Genomic DNA, 7685 nt, shown 5'->3' with positions numbered 1-7685 from the left:
TTCAGTAGATCTAAATATAACTCGATCATGCGTGATTTGGTAAGCAGGACCACCCTTTGAAGACGGAATACTAATACAGTCACCATTCTCTATTGTATAAAACTAATACAAAAAACAATTATAAAAGAAACTAACTTTTGCGTCTTGAAAAACAATTGAAACGGAACAATTTCGTTTATAATTTATTACTGTTTAAACCGATAAATCAAGTAAAAATAGAAATCCTATTTATATAAACAAACTGGGATTACCGAAGTCACTAAAATAGCTTAGATTTCCGTAATATTACTTCGTCTGATTCCGCAGTATGCAATCGGAACTACATCGGCTATTATCATTAATCCGAAGAGTGACGGAAAAGGCTGAAAAGTTGCGATTGGCACGATTGCAGCTGGTTTCCCGTTCAATCATGCACCAACAGATGTAAGCAGGAAACCACCTAACCGGAACAAGTTTTCCAAATGAAATGGCTACAAGCCAAATCAAAGCACAGAAGGCGCTGAATTTGTTTGGGTCTCAGAATGTCAGAAAGGTGAAGGTTGTGAGATTATAAAACAATTAAAATTTTGTTTTTGTATAGTGCCACCAATGCTTTCCAGCGTTTTAATAGTAGTCGATTGGCTATAAGACTAATTGCAACACTGATATTCAATCCAATGTTTATTTGACTTAAACAATTTGAAAAAAATGAGTTGCTTAACTGGGATTTGAACTCGAGACCTCTCGCTTCCAAAGCGAATGCGCAAACCCCTCGGCCACGGCGAATTTATATATTAACGGCCTGAAGAAAACCATATTATTTTAAATTAGGGTTTGTAACGACGCTAACTTGTCTAAATAATCATGGCGCTTACTATAAGCATGTATTTCTTTAAAGAATAAAACAATATTAGAAATCTTCGACCATTCGGGAATTATTTTGCTTGAAAATTAATGCGCCTGTCATGTGACCATATTTACGCAGTGATCTCCCCTGAATTTTTCGGCCTTTGTGTTACTTATAAAGGGAAGTAACCGCTTCAAAAAAGCGGACTACTTTCGGCATTTGCAATTAACAGCATTAGAGTCTGAAATTTTTGCTACCATTATTTGTTTGGTCTGACGACCCAAACAAATAAAAAAAAACGGGGTAGTCTTATAATTTATATGCAAAGAAATGATTATATCCAGTAAAAAGGTTATAGGATATGTCTAGCACAGGTTAAGCTGATGGAACGTTTAGAACTGGTTAACCTAGGAGATAGTTCAGGAACTGTTTGGACCTAAGGGTACATGCCAAGAACTGTTTTACCTATGAAATATGTTTGGAACTTGAACAACTTGGGAGAAATATGTCTACGAACTGGTTAAACGTAGGGGGTAGGCCAGGAAATTTACTTGACCTGAGGGATAGGTTTGTAGAACTGGTTTACGTTAAGGATTAAGTCAGGACAAAACAAACCTGAGGGATAGGTTTAGACTGGGGTTAACGAAGGGGATTGATCATGACATACTTTTGACCTGGGATAGGTCTTCAACTCGTTAACGTAGGGAAAAGGTCAGGCCATACTTGACCTAGAAAGTTGTCCTAGAAATGGTTTTTAACATATGGGATAAGGTCAGGACATACTTGAACTTCGGGATATGTTATATGAATTTGGTTAACGTTAGGGGTAGGCCATACATACTTGACCAATGGGGAAAGGGGGTCTACAAAATGGTTAACGTTAGGGGATAGGTCCAGGACCATTGCTTGACCTGGGAGATCAGGTCTATGAATTGGTTAACTCAAGGGATTAGGTTTCATGACAATATTTGGCCTCGGGAAAATAGGTCTAGAACTGGTTTTAACGTAGAAACTGGTTAAAACATAGGAGATAGTTCATAACATACTTGACCTGGAGGATTTGTCTTGAACTGGGTTAACGCTGGAGATAGGTCAGGAACATACTTTCACATGGGTGATAGGTGCAATAACTGGTTACCGTTAGGGGATAGGTCAGGGACATACTTAACCTTGGGTAATACATGTAGAACTGGTTAACTTAGAGAAAAGGTTCAGAAACGTACTTGATCCTGGGTGATTGGTATAAAACTGCTTGACGTTAGGGATTCGTAAGAACATACATGACCGTGGGGATAGGTCTAGAACTGTTTAACGTTGGGGGTAGGTCAGGACATACTTTACCTGGGAAAAAGGAGTAGAACTGGTTAACTTAAGGGGAAAGGTCAGACGTTACTTGATCTTTAGGGAAAGGTTTGTAGAACTGGTTACGGTAGGGGAAAATGTTAGTATCATACTTGACAGGGGGATTAGGCATAGAACTGGCTTAACCCCCCCTACGGGATAGATTCAGGACATACTTGACATGCGCGTGGTTAGTTTTTAGAAAAAGATAACTCAGGGGAAGGTCAGGACATTACTTGACCTTGTGTGTAATGTCTAAAACATAAAACTAGGTTAACATAGGGGTCGGGTCTTTAGGTTCAAGCAATACTTGAAACTGGGGATTGGTTCCAGAATAGCTTTTACCTGTTAGTAGATTATGTTCTTAAATGGATAAGATGGGGTGGGTCTTAAATTGGTTTAAACTGGGGGAGTATATTTAAAACTAATAAAGCTAGACTTTTTTTTTCTAGAACAGGCTATTCTGAAGGATAAGACTGAACGACTGAGTTTGTTACCTTGCGGATGGGTCTAGAAAGGTGTTAAACATACATGGGGAAATAGGTCTAGAACTCATTAAGCTAGGTAAGTGTCTATTTGGTGAAACATGGGGACATATCTGGAAGTGGTTTGCTGAGAAGGGGCATTTATTAAAACATATCTTAGATTTTTTTTAGTAGAACAGTCTTACAGGCTGTCACTGCTCCAGATAACAGGACAGATCGACACCACTCATTATATAAGAAAGACCATTCACTAACAAATAAACTTATATTTACAATTTGCATTCATCATAAAACAAAAATTTCGCGCTTAAAATCGTTTAGGGAATTTAATTTTTTAAGGTAATTGTTCTTAATCATTAAGCTATAAAATGAAATTTTAACCAACTTTTTTTTTTCAATTGATTTTTTCTTACCTTTATGGTTTTATTTTTTTTTACTTATTTTATTGTTATTGCATATTCGAAAGAGTTTTTATTGTTTTAGTTTTTAATTTTTTATTCAGGTATATTTATTAAACAGGGAATCTCAAACATTAAAGCATTAAAGGATGCTACCTTAGTTCAAAAAAAATTCACGATATTTTTAAAATATAAATCACGACAAAATTATTAACAGAAATCAACAATATTTATTTTGTTCAATGGAATGAATTTTAAGAGCATCATTAAAAAAATATTAGTTTTCCTTTCTTATCCCATTCAGTAATTACTCCTTTCATTTCTCTCATGGTATTTACGACGGCTTATTGGGCCGTCTCATATGAATGGGGGTGCACCTTAAACAAATATATAAAACATTTAATTCATCGTAAAACGATACATATAAGCCGCGTTAGGATCCATGCTTTTCGCTATCAGTTTCTCTACTTGTATCAGGGTTTGTAAGCGAACAGTTTGGATCCTGATCAGACTGCGCGGATGCGCAGGCTGGTCTGGATCCATGCTGGTCGCAAACCGATTATGTTGGTTTTGTCGTGACGCGGCTCATATATGTTTCGAAGAAAATGCTGCTTTATGTCTTACAATCAACTTACCTGCGCTGTTCTTTTATAGAAAAAAAGCTTTTTGTACAAAATATTCGTGATATAAATGTAAATGAATAAGCTAAATCTTTATTCTTAATGAATATCATTTGTTTTTTTTTTAATCAGTTAAAATTTATTTTTTAGATAGCATATTTGCTGCATAATCTAAACTACTGATTTTGATTATATTAATACACAATGCAAATAAAGCTGCTTAATGAACAAAATGTAAATTGTCAATCCATACTTAATTTAATACAAACAAGACGATAGATTATTACCCGATGGTGGCTGTACTGGTTTTATAATCCGGGGTGAGCTGCTTCCTTGTGTGTGACCCTGTTCTTTTATTGTTTACCCTAGCTTTTGGTAATGGAGAAGAGGCTTGTGAACTGGTTTAAAGAGGAACCATCTGTTTTAATAGAAGACGATTTGTCTACTTGATAATATGGGTGATGTGGATCCATGAAGTTGGAGAATGCACGCTTATCTGCACGTGGTCTGGGGATTGCTGCGTATGCTTTTTGCTGGTAGAAGGCAGTTGTTGTACTCGATTTTGTCCATGGGAAAGATTGTCTATTGTCAGATGATCTTAGTTGTTGATTTATTTTAGAGAAGCCGTAAGCCTTGAAGACTTTTCAGTAAATGCACCATGCGGTATGAATACTTTGGTACCGCAGAAGTATTTTGTTTGGATGTTTGTTTATTTCGTGGCTTGTCTTGAAGAACGGTGTTCAACGAAGGAGATAAAGCTTTGGGGGATACTTAGGTTTTAAGATCACAGCCATTACTAGTGTGTGTTCATACCGAGAAATATGTTGCTGGTGTGTGCAATCGATACTAATATTCTGTACATGGTGATACTGAGTGCTGTTTTTTTGATAACATTGTTCACTGTTTAAAAATATCCTGGCACGGTAGAAATATTCACTATAGAGGTTAACATGGGTCGTATTTTGAATGAATGGTAGACTTGATTAAACGTGTGGTTTCTTTTTACTCCACCTGGAGAAGTTTGAATTGGGATTGCAGTTTGTACCTGTGCACAGCAAAATGACGAGATGGCTCTGTTTGCGGGTTGCTTTGATACATGTAAGTGTTATTCATGTGATGAATTTGTTTGATATAGGATTGTAAGTCATATCCGTGTGATAGGTCGGATGGTTCTTATCCGCGTGACAGATAATCTTGGTGAGTGTTTGATTGTGTGAATTGCGCGCGAGCCTGAATTTCCCCTCTGCAACCCGTGGATATGCTGGTAACTGACTCGTACCTCTTGCTCCCCACTTATTGGAGGACATTCCAAGAGAAAAAAGCGTTTTTAAATTAACAAAACTTCAAAGAACTTCATTGATCTGAAAAGGTTACTGTTGATCAGTTGATAGATTATTAGTAAGCGTGTCGAATTAAAATTTTAGCTATAGTTATGTATAAGATAAAATATACATTTTGATTAAAATGTTTCCTTTTTATACATTATTTTTAGTGATCAAGAGCAAACAATGATACCGTCTTCATGAATGTTGCCCATACTAATAATTATATTGTAATACAACACACGTATAACACCTGTCATGTTATGCTATACGATGGATAAACATAAAGGTTATTTACCTTTACCAAAGAAAAATTCAATTTTACCTGTCGATGTACTCTGGTCAGAGTCACATTTTTTCTTAATATACATACAATAACCCACAATAACATCAACCCGACAGGGATAAGTATTCCTAGAATCAAGGGGATTCCGGAATAACTGAAAATAAAAGTTTATTTTAGTCTTCTTAAGTGATATATGATAAAAAAAACAACCGGCCGGGTATCTGACAAATGCAATATATATTGAAACCTTTCAACCAGTTTTTAGAACCTTAATCCAATAACTAGTATTCGTCGCTGAACTAGAAGAGAATTGCAAAGTTCTCTATGTTGAATTAAAATTGTCCCAGATTTTATATAGATATAAAGTTTATATTTAATGCAAAAGGGTTTTTAAATCACCTGAGTTTTTAAGAAAAAAAGACGTTCATTAGTTATAAACATTCACGCCAATACAATATATTTATTGATTTAAAGTAAATAGTCGACAGTTGCGCTTTAATAAAATGGTAAGTTGCCCTCTGTAAGCTAATGTACATAGACGACTGTTGTCAAAATTTTGAAGTAACGTTGTTTTTATTTTTTCTCAAATATAGGAAGTTTCACCGTGTATATCCAGTAACGCAGGAATGTGCAAATATCGCTGGGAATTGTGCAAAAGTAACGCATAATTAAAGTGGCTAAAATGAGCACCGCGATAAATAAATGGACCAACATTTTTATTGTACACACACTTTAAAGAATGAGGTAGCGCATACAGTTTGCTGAGACATTAAATTTAAACCTCATAATAAAAAGATTTTATGAAAATGTTTTTTTTTCAATATATTCGTGATGCGATTTTGCATGGCGATTTTAGATTTTGTTGATATCTTTTAAAGACCTTTAAATACAATAACGTACTTTTACTTATGATTATGTTTATATTCGGTGTACTAAGCCAATCTACTCGTGTCATTATTTACTTATTTAGCAGATAAACGTAATTTTAGCCAATATTAGGAGGTAACGCCCCCAAGTCGTGAATGAAGCAATGTAGCAACGGCGGTTATTCATTAAAACTAGCTAAATCTTATTTTACCACCTTCCTTCTATTGTTTAAAAACGCACTTGTAGTATACAGAATATTGAAAAAAAATTTTATTACCGGTTTCCTATTCCGCTAGTAGACAGGGCGATAATTTTATCGGCGTGTTTATAGTGGCTGGATTTGACGCTTTTGTCGTTCTAGTTGGCGCTAGCGACAACACGACAAAGCGCCAAACGGCGCGTTGTCGGACTCTTTTCTTGTCGCCCTGTGTAAAAGGTGCACGCCAAACGGGCAATTGTCGTATGCGTTTTGTCGGGATGTCACATGGTCTCTCGGTTCAAATCGAAGGATTGGCTTATCAGCCAAGCGTCAGGGCGATATCGCGCCGCATGTCAACGCGCCGTTTGGGGGGCTTTGCTAGTAGACAGGACGACAAAGACGACAGTGCGACAAAGGGTCGTGGGCGGCTTTGACGTGTTGTCGCTAGCGACAAGACGAAAAGTCCGAAAACACACGCTATTTGGCGCTTTGTCGTGTTGTCGCTAGCCGCCAACTAGGGCGCACGCAAAAAGCGTACAAAATCAAGTCCACATACGTGTCATCGCGAAAATGTGTGGACGAAATAGAAACACTGTAGTTTTAAAATTGCTAAATTTACCAATTTATTTGACGAAACACAAAAGTTTCACATTCAAAACATAATCAGGTTTGTCTTTCTCACGAATTGATCTTAAAAAGTAAACATATTCCTAAAAATAATTGTGATGCTGGGTTAAGTTAGATGTCGTAGCAGCCGTATGGCTAATTCATTTCTAGAAAAAATATGATTTTTGGTTCGTTTACTTACGTGTGTTATTCGTTTGGCAATAGCGTTGCACAGATCGGCGTCACTTTAACCTTAATTTGCACATTCCTGGGTTTACTGGATATTGACGGTGGGTTTGCTGTATTTAAAAATTTGTAAAAATGATTTCTTTACTGGTTATATTTTGGTTTTGAAATATATAAACGGTTTTGGCGGTATCACCCTCGACTTAGCGCCGTCTTTATGACGAAATCTTTAAAACAAATGTATCACTAACAAAAAACATGAATCGCTGTCAATAACTTGTTGACTATATGTAGGTTTTATAAAAATTCCTTGAAGCAATTTTTAGTGGCAAAGTGTTATCCTTTGTTTTTAATGTTGAATACAACTCGATTTACGATTGGCAGGGTGAAAATGTTCACTTTCATATTTGAATATTTTGGTAGGGGTTAAGTACAGAGAAAAAAAAAGTATTATAGCCAATTAGAATGCTTGCATTCTATGCCTTTCTGTCCAAGTTATTTTGGATAAATAGGATTTTATTATAATCTGTTTAAACATATAACAAAAAA

Source organism: Ruditapes philippinarum, unplaced genomic scaffold (assembly GCF_026571515.1).
Source record: "Ruditapes philippinarum isolate M1 unplaced genomic scaffold, ASM2657151v2 ctg9495_1_1_1_1, whole genome shotgun sequence".
NCBI lineage: Eukaryota > Metazoa > Mollusca > Bivalvia > Venerida > Veneridae > Ruditapes > Ruditapes philippinarum.
This window is presented reverse-complemented; position numbering follows the sequence as displayed.